This window comes from Wolffia australiana, chromosome 17, assembly GCF_029677425.1.
Source record: "Wolffia australiana isolate 7733 chromosome 17, ASM2967742v1".
Classification (NCBI taxonomy): Eukaryota; Viridiplantae; Streptophyta; class Magnoliopsida; order Alismatales; family Araceae; genus Wolffia; species Wolffia australiana.
The window spans coordinates 6,604,367-6,615,930 of record NC_135851.1 but is presented as its reverse complement, the minus strand read 5'-3'; the positions used below and the strand labels follow the sequence as shown (position 1 = coordinate 6,615,930).

Sequence of the window (11,564 nt, the reverse complement as noted above, 5' to 3'; positions counted from 1 at the left end):
CTGTATTAGATATTGGTACTGTCGCGACCGATATCCAATCTCGGTGAAGATGGATATTGGATTTGTCATTTCCGATATCCCTGTATCGGGATGTGGACAAAGATTTTCATGCTCCGACATCCGATGGAAAACATGAGAAGCTATCATACAAGTCGGTTTCACAGGTTTTAGTCCATGGTAGGGGTGATCCGGACGTTGACAATGTCGAAATGTATACTAGTGTTCGCAGGTCCCAACTACGATATCCGATGACGATATTAGGACGGGTGCTGAACCTGATCTCAGAAATGGGCTTTTCCGATACCCGTCCATACGAATATTCTGATGTCGGATGACGATATCGGATCTCAGTTGTTATGAGTACTGATATCCGTCCTCATCTCAAATGTTGGATGACGATATCAGATGTCGAGGTCGCATATCGGTTTTTTCGATATATGATATACGAGTCCAAAATATATTCAAAATATTTTGGAACCCTTAACTAAGCTATTGGGAGTCATGTATACTGTTTCATCTAACTAATGGTTTTGGCATTTGGTACAGCGCCTGGAATTTTCAAACAATTTATTGACCACAGGTACTTTATATTTTTCCCATATGGGACACTTCCCTTATCTTTAAACCGATATCCGGATATCAGATATTGTTATCTGGATACCATTTTATTGCTATCAGATATTGCTATCCGGATACAAGATATTTTTAAACCGATGTCAGACATTGTTATCCAAATATTAAATATCGGGAGGGAGTTGAGATATGTATACAGGGGAGAATATCCGTCTGTCCTTGCCATCAGGCAAAATCAGCAAATAACGAACTGATTATGAACTTGCTCGACAGCCACAGTGGATTGTCACAACACAGATTGGATTCTTTACAAGCCAAAAAAAATATTTTTGTATTAATTTGGTAGGGGTGCGCCGGGCCCGTGCAGTAGTGCAACGCAAGGGCAACGCGCGAGGGCCCCAGTGGCAAGCCACTGTGGCGGGCCCTCCCCCACAAGAAATTAATTTAATATCATGTGGGCCGATGGCCCACGTATCAGATATTAAAATGAGTAAGAACAGATACTACACTTGATCTTAGCCAAAAGGCCGAGAAAGGTATGCTTTCTCCGTCGCACCCGACTCCTTACTTGTACCCTGTTTCCAACCTAGTCTCAAATCTTCCCATATGGGATTATCTGGCGGACGCTCCCACGCGCACTACAAAGCCCACGGTCGTCCTCGCCGTTCAAACCACATCCAACGGCTCCAAAGTTTATCGTCGTTTCCTGTCAAAAGAAGCGGCTTCGGCGATAATTAAATAAATTTATCTATTATCGTGGTGCGTATAAGTAACTTCTTTTATCATTTGAATGCCGACGAATAATCGCCACCGAACCGTGCACGGATAATAAAGTGCTATTCCTTCCGCGGATAAATTGTCTTCGCCTATTAGATATATAAACTACGTCAATTCCACCCAGAAAAATGTTATGTTTGTTGTACGCTAAATAAATAAATAAATAAAGCTCCAGAACAAACTCTACCGCCAACGATGACCCGCATTCATCCATAAATAAATAAATCTTATTAATTAATACCTAAATAAATCCGATGCATTCTATTCAAATCCTACGGATCTATAGAGTTATTCTCATTAATTAAGTAATTAATTAATTAATTAATGGTACTATTATTCTCAGCTTCAGGGTTGTTGTGCACAACGGATTGCAGTGATAATGTTTTAAAATTACTTCTTGCCTTCGCCCAACAGCCCAATAAATATCACAATATTCGTAGTCTCTGAAGTACTTGAAATGCCACAATAGTCATAGTCTGTTGATCATCTAAAGGATCTACTTCATCTAGCCTTTTTCATTCGCCCAAGTTTTTTATTTTATTTTTGGTGGTGTAAAGAGCCACATCGATACAAAAAGTTGAATACATATTCGGTTTAACCTATTATGCATATTCATGTTATCTAAGCAGAATCGAGAATTCTAAAACTTCAAGTACAAGTGTGGAAATGGGTTTAGTTTTTCTTTTATTAACGACTAATTTACCAGACCTATATATTCCATTATTCCATGCTCTAATATCTATCTCACAGCAACCAATCCCACACTGTTATTCATTGTGACGTGATTAAATATGATAATATTGCCGTGTTTAATCTATTATACCTGCTGATAAGATCCGTCCCTAAAACTTCTTGGCATGCACTGTCATTTAAGCTCGCTCCATACGTGTTATCCTATTAATTGTTCGCATTATAAGTCGATGGTGCTTGATCGACATTCATACAATCTTCCTGTTGAAATTAGATGATGTTTTTCTTGATTTAGTGGCTTTCTTGGTGAGACCTTGCGTGATGATTACTGAGTGCTAACACTGTGGATTACCTCTCACAACTTTTCTCCTATTAATTCACCATTCATATCACATTGCACTTGGAGATTAATTTGTAAGCTCACATATACTCGCAAATGTATCATAATTTCCAAGATGATGAAATGACAGGGTAAATTCAAACGTAACATTTGTCTGCCATCATCCCCATTCAGTGACCATGGCCTATCCACTTTGAACTCTTTTTTTTTTTTCTAAAATAAATAGTTTTACTTCTATTCGAGATAGCCATCTCCTGCTCTCTTGTGTAAACTGAAATTTTCTATTTCCATTCCCATCATGCTCTCTCTTGTTTCATTTGGTACCTCACTTGTGGGCCATCATCAGGCCTCTCTCATTGATGATAAAAGAGAGAGGATGACTTACATATAAGCTTGGGGAGGCCAATAAATGGGATTTCCAATCCCCCCCCACAAAAAAAGGCCAAGGAACAAGGCTGTACACAATGAACAAAGAGAGTCGCCTGCGCGCAGACGGCGGGCCCCGCATCCATGACCATCAATCAAGCAACTCCCCCAAATGATAATCAAGTGACTCCCCATTCAAACCTCAGAGGAATCAACTCTTCTGCCCTTTAACAACCTGCCGTGCCCAAATCAGCCACATCAGATACATTTTTTTCATTCTAAAAAAATGTTTTAAAACAAGGTGGGAGAGAGACTATAGGAAGAGGGGAAAAGAGGTAAAGATATATGAACTAAACCTAAATAAAGACAATATAATGAGGCTAATCAGAAATTAGTGCCAACAATAATGCATACATCCATAAGACCTCTGAATGATAAAAACTATCATCTATCTATGAAAATATCAAATACAATAATACACAGATAATACCTCTGAGAGATTGAAATTCTCCTTGAATTAAGAAAATATCAAATATAATAAAATGTTTGTAGAATAGTATCTACGAGATTATACGTGAATAGGTTTTTTCCAGACTAAAATTTACCCTTAAAGTGGCTTTACTGACCATAAGTGAAGAGTAAAGGGTGAAGAGCAATGCATCTAAAGTAAAGAGTGAAGAGTAATGACTAAATAGATCGTTGGGGATTAATATCAAGGATAATACCCATTGATTTTTTTAACCTCATTAAAACTACCATCTAATTATAGAGGACCAAATAGGATAAACTCACTAGAGATTAGTATATACAAGATAGTATATAAAAAAAATTTTACATGATTAAAATAACAATCAAATCATCCTTATTGTCTATAAGTCAGGAATACTGCATTCTATCCAATAAATCTCATGTATTATATTCAAATCCTACAAATATTTAAACAGTATTATTCTCGGTTGTGGCATTATTGTGCACAAGAAGGTTGGCGATAAATTTTTAATCAGCTTATTATTTTCTGCCAACCCAATAAATATCACAATATTCACAATCTATGAAGTCTTCCAAGTGGCATATTCTGAGTCTATTGAACACTTAAGTGAATTTTAAAGAATTGTGTCCATGACGTTTCTTGTTTTAGTTTATGATTGTCAGCAATGTGGATTACCTTAAAATAAATGTTTGGCACTAATATCATTGCATTGAAGATTAAACCACTCACTAACATTCATAAACTCATATACACTTGCAAAAGTATCATCATTTCCAGCATGATGAAATAAATCACAAGGTAATATCATATTTATTTGTTTGTCACACCCATTCAGTGACCATGGCCTACCCACTTTTAATTCACTTTTCCTTTATACTCTATTTTATTTCATTTTATTTGTCTGAAAAAAAATTTGAAGCACGGAGGCAGAGAGCATGTAGGAAGAAGGGAAAAAGGGGAAATATATGTGAACTACACATATAAATACAATATATCACCTCATCAGAAATTAATGCCAACAATAATGCATACATAAGACCTCTCTAAGTGTTTAAACCTATCCCTGAATTAAGAAAAATATCAAAATCGGTATCTTATCGCTGAAGGAAATCATTTTATGACATTACATTCTAGATGTATGGCACGTATCTAAACATATTAAAAGTGATAAATGCTGGACAACAACTTCAAATAAAAATTTCCAAAAAATTATATTCACAGGAAAGGCACCAAAAGTTTTGAAGCATTTTGTTCAAATTGTCCGTAGCTGTCAATTTTAATGACATATTTCAGAGACACCATGCATGTAATATTAGAATACACTTCCATAACTTAGTTCCTTTCCACAACCATATGTATGATCCCCACCTATGTACAAATATAGGTTCGCATGTGCAACGCTATGCACATTTACACACATTGACACAAAGTACAATGCACATATAGATGTGGAAACACATTTTGATACTGATGCACGCAATACAAATGCAATATCAAGTAAATACACTCGATCACACAATTGGCATCTTGGTAACGGTGCATAAAATTATTTATGAATAATTTTAATTAAGTACTATTTAGAAGGTGAATTACTTAAAAAGATCATTACAGTTCCATTTATCATTAATGTAATTTGACTTCGTCCTTCTCATCTCGCTGAGATCATCTCTCAAATGGCAACCTTTAAATAAGCATAAAAAATTTATTTCTAAGTATTTCTATCAAGAATGATATTAAGACAAAGCTTCTAAATAAATATTCATTTATGAATACTAACCAAAATCGTGGTCAGAAAGTTAACTTACAAAATTCTATATAATATAATATTTAATTTTGATCAAAGTGTAGGAAACTATATCCTCCAATGAATCCACAATGTTGTTGTCTATGTCAACTTGTAAATATCCTCTCAATCAATCTTCCAGTAACTCAATCATTCATTTATACACTTTGTCTGATTTTCAAGATAATCCACAACCTGCTTACCCATAGATCAACTAGTACATGGTGTTCACAACCAACAACAAACATCTATACTACCCAAAGTCAATCTGTGGCTGGCCTAATAAGTTAAAGCGCACTCAAGAATAGACATGACCTCTTACCAAAGCTTCAAATCAAACTCAAATAAAATGATCTTCCAAACACAACAATGATATTTGCCAAACCATAATCCCATAAACTTGGATATTTCAGACACATCAATATGCAAGCATGAATCCAGCCCAATTTATAGATTTTAAACATATGTAAACTATACATGATTCCTAAATTGCGTCAACTCATTGGTTTTGCATGAATACCCAACAATTTATACCCCAGATCACACTTTCAATTTTAATGTTTGACCTTTTAGGTCAAGTTTGTTAGGCTTTATTGGTTTATTTGAAGTTATAATAGAGAGTGGGTGTTAAGGAAAAAAACAATGATCAAAAGTAAAAAAAATATTAAAAATGGAAGCCATTTAGCGACAACACCATCAAGCCAAGCCACATAGAGACAATTGCAGTAGCAAGCCAAGCCGCAAAAGCCACATCAACAACCATGCAACTGACTTTCAAGTCCCCCAGTGACCGCATGCAAGCCCACATTCATAGTTCACTAATGGGAGATAGTTCAATAGTGCCAATGGTCCCCCCACCGCTAGTGTTCGTTCGTCCTGATACGGTATCGGATGAAAGTATTGAATACCGGAAAGGGAATTCCCGGTATCCATTTTTTTCGATATCCGGATACCGGATATCAGTATCAGGTATCGGTTGCTACCGTGACGATATCCGATATCAATATCCGTCTCAATGTCATCATCCACCTCTGTCTTAAGGGGGAGGATGACGACATCGGTTTTCGATGTTGGATATCAAATTCCGGTATACAACATCGAAACATTACTTCATATATTTTCATTGCAAAACTTTCGAATATCTTTTGATTTGAAAGTTTGAATCTAAAATACATGAAATAGGTCTGGCGGATAGTGAACGACGGACGGCAGACGACCCCATCGTTGGATGGCGGCAAATGTGGAATCGACGGACGGCGGACTGGGGTAAGTTCTTCTTCCTGTTCTTCCCCTTAGCCCTGGACATCTATTTCTCTTCTTCTTCTTCTGATCTTTCTCATATCCTTCTTCTTTCGCCAATTCTCAATTTTCGTCTTCTTCATGTTCATTAAAATGTTTTTATCTTCCTCAATTCTAGTTTTTACCATTTCGTTTTTTCCTATCTTGTGACAGTAACCATGTTAATATGTTATTTTCACAACTATGTGCATTCATATTTTTATCTTCGTCGAAGATGGTGTTTAATTCATCTGTTTGATTTTATATCTCAGTTTTTTTTTTTAGTTCATATGTGATTTTACCTGTTGTATGTTCATTGCCCACTATACTAAGTTTTCTAGTTGAAGAGAATTGTATATACATCGGGTTGCATGTTAAATTTGTATTTCAGTTTCTCCTTATATCTCTAACTTTCTCTCTGTCTTTCTCACTCTTTATCTTTCTCTTTGTCTTTCATTCTGTCTCACTGTCTCTTATTCCTTCACTATATATGAAACACACTCTATCTCTTACTATTCCTGTCTTAATCTTTCCCTCTTTCTCACTCCTTATCTTTCTCCATGTCTTTCATTCTCTCTCATTGTCTCTTGCTTTGTCTCACTATTTATCTCTCTCTTACTCTCTCTCTCTCTATCAGTCCGTCTGTTTAACTCTTTCTATCTGACTTTCTTAATCTCGCTGTCTCTGTCTTTCAGTCTCTCTTAGTCTATTTCGCAATGTGTCTCACTCTCTTGCCTTCTCACTCTTCATATATCTCTGTCTTCAGTACCTTTATATCTCTAAGTGTGTGTGTGTCCCACTGTATCTCTCTCTCACTCTGTGAATCTTTTTCTCTTTTTTTCTCTCATTATCCATCTCTATCACTCTTTCACTCTGTCTCTCTCATTCTCTCTCAGTCTCTCTCTTCGTATTTCAGTCCCTCCCTTTTGCTCTCTCTCTCTCTGTGTCTATATTTCTCAGTCGCTCACTTACTAAGTCTCCCTTACTCTCTCTTTGTCTGTCTAACTATCTATCTCTTACTCTTTCTCTCTTCTTCTTTCTTCCTTTCTGTCTCTTACTCTTTCTCTCTTTGTCTCTCTCACCCTCTCTCTTACTCTTTCTCTCTTTGCCTATCTCATTCTCTCTCGCTGTGTGGCTCTTTCTCTTTTTGTCTCTCTCATTCTCCCTCTCTCTCTTTCTCTCTTTGTCTCTCTCATTATCTCTCACTCTGACTCTTTCCCTCTTTATTTCTTTCATTCTCCCTCTCTATCACTCTTTCACTCTTTGTCTCTCTCATTCTCTCTCAGTCTCTCTCTGTTTATTTCAGTCCCTCACTCTTGCTCTCTCACTCTCTGTCTATATTTCTCAGTCACTCACTTACTAAGTCTCCTTCCTCTCTCTTTGTCTGTCTAACTATCTATCTCTTGCTCTTTCTCTCTTTGTCTCTCTCACCCTATCTCTTTCTCATTCTCTCTTTGTCTCTCTCACCCTCTCGCTTACTCTTTCTCTCTTTGCCTCTATCACTCTCTCGCTCTGTGACTCCTTCTCTGTTTGTCTCTCTCATTCTCTCTCACTCTGTGACTCCTCTCTTTGTCTCTCTCACTCTGTGACTCCTCTCTTTGTCTCTCTCATTCTCCTGCCCTCTCACTCTTTCTCTCGTTCTCTCTCATTCTCTCTCACTCTGTGACTCTTTCTCAAATTATTTCTCTCATTCTCCCTCTCTATCACTCTTTGTCTCTCTCATTCTCTCTCAGTCTCTCTCTGCGTATTTCAGTCCCTCCCTCTTGCTCTCTCTCTCTTTGTCTACACTTCTTAGTCACTCACTTATTAAGTCTCCCTTACTCTCTCTTTGTTTGTTTGACTATCTATATCTAACTCTTTCTCTCTTTGTCTCTCTCACCCTCTCTCTTACTCTCTCTCTCTTTGCCTCTGTCACTCTCTCACTCTATGACTCCTCTCTTTGTCTCTCTCATTCTCTCTCACTCTGTGACTCCTCTCTTTGTCTCTCTCATTCTCCCTCCCTTTCTTGCTTGCTGCTATGTTGGAAACAAAAATTCACAGAAGAATGTCGGGAGATTCATCTTTCACAGAAGAGTGTACAAGCAAAAAAATATATATGTCTGACCTCTTCCTTGGCAGGAGAAACAACAAAAGATGGCCCAATAAATTTTCAATTCTCTTCCCTCCTACTTCTCTCTTCTTCACTTCTCAATTCTCAGTTGTTTCCATAACTGTGCCCTGCTGCTGCTGTTTTTTTATTCACTTCTACCTTCTTCTCCTCTGTCATTCTTCCAATTCTCCTCTTCTTCCTCTTCCCCTCTACTCCTCAAATCTCTTTAATTGCATCTTCTTCACCTCCTCTGCTCTTCTTCCCTCTCCTCCACGCTTCTCTCCTTTCTCAAATCTCTTCCCTTCTTCTAGTTTTCTCTTCTCATGGTTTCTTCACTTTTCAATTCTCAGTTTTTTTCAGAAATTTGCCCTGCGACTGCTGATTTTTCATTCACTTATTCCTTCTTCTCCGTTGTCATTTTTCCAATTCTCTTCTTCTTCACTCACCCCCTCTACTCATCTATTCTATGTTCCTCTAGTCTCTTCTCATCATTGAATAATTTTTCCTCTTGTATGTTATTCCAGAAAGTTGCTCCGCTGTCGCTGCTTTTTATAGATTGTGTTCAATTTCTTTATAGTGCTCAGTTTCTTTATTGCTTATCTTCATTGTATCTCTTATTTGCTTTAGAGTTTTAAGCATCGCTCATCAACATGCACTGATGTATGGAAAAATCGTTGCTAAACAAATTATGCTTCTTAGAACCATGAATCCACCTAGAGGTAGTGCTCCGGCCCAAGACTGCTTGGGGGCAAAATCCAGTTGTCTTGAAGGTACGGACGTGGGAACATCTCGTACCGTACAGAGTTACCCTTGTTCGAACCGTTCAGTCATCATTGACTACTTCAAAAACATTGGTAATGGGTACTATGCATGCTTATTGTGGCGTGAGAAGAACCCGCACAGTAAGAGGAAAGCAATCAAGCGGCAGGCCGACAAGAGCACCAACATATTTTGGAGACATTTCCAATATTGTCATCCTAAATGTCATGTTCAGCTTAAGGGCTTGGTGGTGGACGACCATGATCAGCCATGTATAACGGATGCAATGCACACCAAATAATAGGGAGAGTCAAGCCGAAGAGGAGCAATAAGAGGGCATAGGCCAGATGAGACGAAGAATGTTATTGCACAATTTATATGTTTAATTGATTCGCCGTGGAACGTGGACCAAGTGTCCCTCACTGTAGACGCGTGGACTACAGAGAACGATAATGGACTTCATGGCATCACCGTTCATTGGGTGGACAAGAAATGGCTCTACCAAGAGCGGGTACTTGCCATCTGAGAGATCGTCGGCAAGCATGATGGGGACACCATGGCATCTATCGTTCTTCAGGTCCTGAAAGAACTCTATCTGAACCCAAAGGTCATCATTCAACATCAAACTTATCTTAGTAATTAAACATGTGATTTTACATGTGTACATTATTTATGCAGGTTTACGATGTGACTATTGACAATGACTCTGCAAATAAAAAGATGTTGTCATTGATTTCGAAGAAGATAAAGAGCGTTAACTCGATATTTAGCGCCAAAAGGCACGTCCCATGTGTTGCGCACATTCTGAACACTGTCGTACAAGCGTAAATAAAAAGCTTCGGCATTCCTTCGGCCCACGTAATAGAGCCCAATGAAGGCGGTGTGAGCAGGACAACTGACCAGTACGACAATGACGAGACAATGATCATGGAGATATATTCTCAGTGTCTGACGACAATGATGGGGCACGCCGACTGTTATATTTGGGTGATGTAGTTGCGAAGGTGCGGACATTACTGCGTAATATTCGGAGCTCTATGCAACAAAGAGAGGAGTATGCGAAGGCATGTGAAGATGGCCCCGAAGTCGAGGACTCTAACATGGGCATGTTGGACTGTCTGACACGCTGGAACAGCACTTACGCTATGTTATCCGCTGCCGTGAAGAAACGTGATGTCATTGATGAAATGTCAAAGGATTTTGGCCAAAAGGGGAAGTCGACATCCTTGGGCGGTTCACTGTATCCACCGATCATGTTTGCAAGATAGTGATGTATTATTTCTCATAGATGGCCTCATTCGCCACATGGAGGAGGTGGTCTAGAAAATCGAAGAGGGCACTTTCTTCTCCTGCGTACGACGGTTGCATGAAGGAGATCATTCTAATTTGGCACAAGCATATAAAGCGATGCAACGCGAGCTCGCGTAGTATGCAAAAATCTTGTGGGCAAATGATGCAATCACCAGCGCGGCATAGATGGACTCATTCTACAAAGGGCGTCAGGGCGTCAGAGAAGCAAACATTGCATATGTACAATCTTTTTTACCATGTGACTCGCCAAGGCATGCAACGAGTGAGCACGTTAAATCGGACCACTCAAAAGGTAGAGAGTTGGACTCTTGGCTATAGAGCACTATGCGAAAAGTCCAACCGGCACCTATGTCAACAAGGTCGGCATTGAATGAGTTCAACCAATACCTAACAGAGGTCGTGCCTAATGAGGAAGTGTTCACCCCACTATCTTGGTGGGCCAGCATAGGGGCGAAATGCTTATCCTTACTTGCCTCCATTACAAGGGATCTATTGTCCATATGTGCAACAAGCGCTCGTGTTGAGCGCATGTTCTCGGCGGCAACGCTATTGTCACGTACAAGAGAGCATGTTTGTCGCCGATAAGCATCGAAACACTCATCAATGTGAAGTGTTGGTTGCATGCGGACAACAAGAGATGGTACACTGATGTGGAGCTGGATTTGGATGGCGAGGATGGCGAGGATGGGGTAGTCACACCTGCTCGAGGTACACATAACCTACATTGATTACCTCATATGCATATTTTACATAATCATCATGTTTTATTTGTTCTCTTTTGCTATGCAGGTGATGACCAAGTAAGCACAAACCGTTGATGGAGCTGTGTGGAAATCCTAAGGTGAAGGGTGTATTTTGACGGTAAAATATTACAGAAGTAGTCAATTTTGTTGCATGCATCTTTTGTTAAAAAATTTCAACATTTTCCCATAAATTTCTATACTTTTCCAGTATTAAAAATTTACACTTTTCCAGTGTGGAGACTACAAAATTAGTAATATACATATTTAAAATTTGCACTTAATCCACTAATAAAAATATTAGGTATATAGACCATGTAAAAGAACTAGATAGTGTGGGCATCTTTTGTTAAAAATTTTCAATATTT

The 11,564-nt window shown here is 38.5% G+C and overlaps 1 non-coding gene across 1 annotated transcript; it reads right to left on the bottom strand.

Annotated features, from left to right (window-relative positions):
• Positions 1-916: 916 nt before the first annotated feature.
• On the bottom strand, positions 917-1,113 carry LOC144714690 (U2 spliceosomal RNA). Its single transcript, XR_013584431.1, has one exon. It is a non-coding gene; the product is annotated as a U2 spliceosomal RNA (small nuclear RNA).
• Between the last annotated feature and the right edge of the window lie 10,451 nt (positions 1,114-11,564).